General features: G+C 43.4%; 1 protein-coding gene across 8 annotated transcripts in view; it reads right to left on the reverse strand.

Annotated features, from left to right (window-relative positions):
- The window catches only part of LOC106867195 (nucleolar transcription factor 1), a 62,405-nt gene that overhangs the window by 40,417 nt on the left and 21,385 nt on the right, over nucleotides 1-603 (reverse strand). The gene's annotated exons all lie outside the window — the stretch shown is intronic.

Here is a 603-nt window from a genome sequence, read left to right on the forward strand (position 1 = left end):
TTTTTACGGGGAAATCGCATGACCGCGAAAACGAAAATCGTCAAAATTAAAAAATAAAAAAGTTACAGCCATTTTCCCTCAGTGTCTAATTCCAATGTCCACCGACATCTTATCTTTCTATCTTTTGCAGCCATGCTGGAGCTTTGCCTTGAAGTGTTTAATCGAACAAATCGATCCCGATACCTATTTTTAAGGTTTGGTTCAGAAGAATAGTTTTCCCGAACCGCCACGTAACGGGGATGTCATAAACAAATTCACACCAGCCGTTTAGCGAATGAAGGGGTAACAAACACAAAGATATACACACACACATACACGACGGCCTTCCGCACAGCTTCTGTCTACCAAATCCACTTAGAAAGCATCGGTTGGCCCAGGGCTATAGTAGAAGACACAGCGATCCTGCAATATTGGTATACAGAAACGACATTATTCACACTCTTTTTCAGCCTAGATATTTGCCCAAGGTGCCGCGGAGTGAGACCGAACCCGGGAAAAAAAACAAAAAAAAAAACGTGGTTGCAAAACAAGCTTCTTAACCACACAGTCGGTACCCACGGCGCCAAAGAAGCAAGCGCTCAGACTGCTCCATTGTCGATTTCA

Source organism: Octopus bimaculoides, chromosome 3 (assembly GCF_001194135.2).
Source record: "Octopus bimaculoides isolate UCB-OBI-ISO-001 chromosome 3, ASM119413v2, whole genome shotgun sequence".
Classification (NCBI taxonomy): domain Eukaryota; kingdom Metazoa; phylum Mollusca; class Cephalopoda; order Octopoda; family Octopodidae; genus Octopus; species Octopus bimaculoides.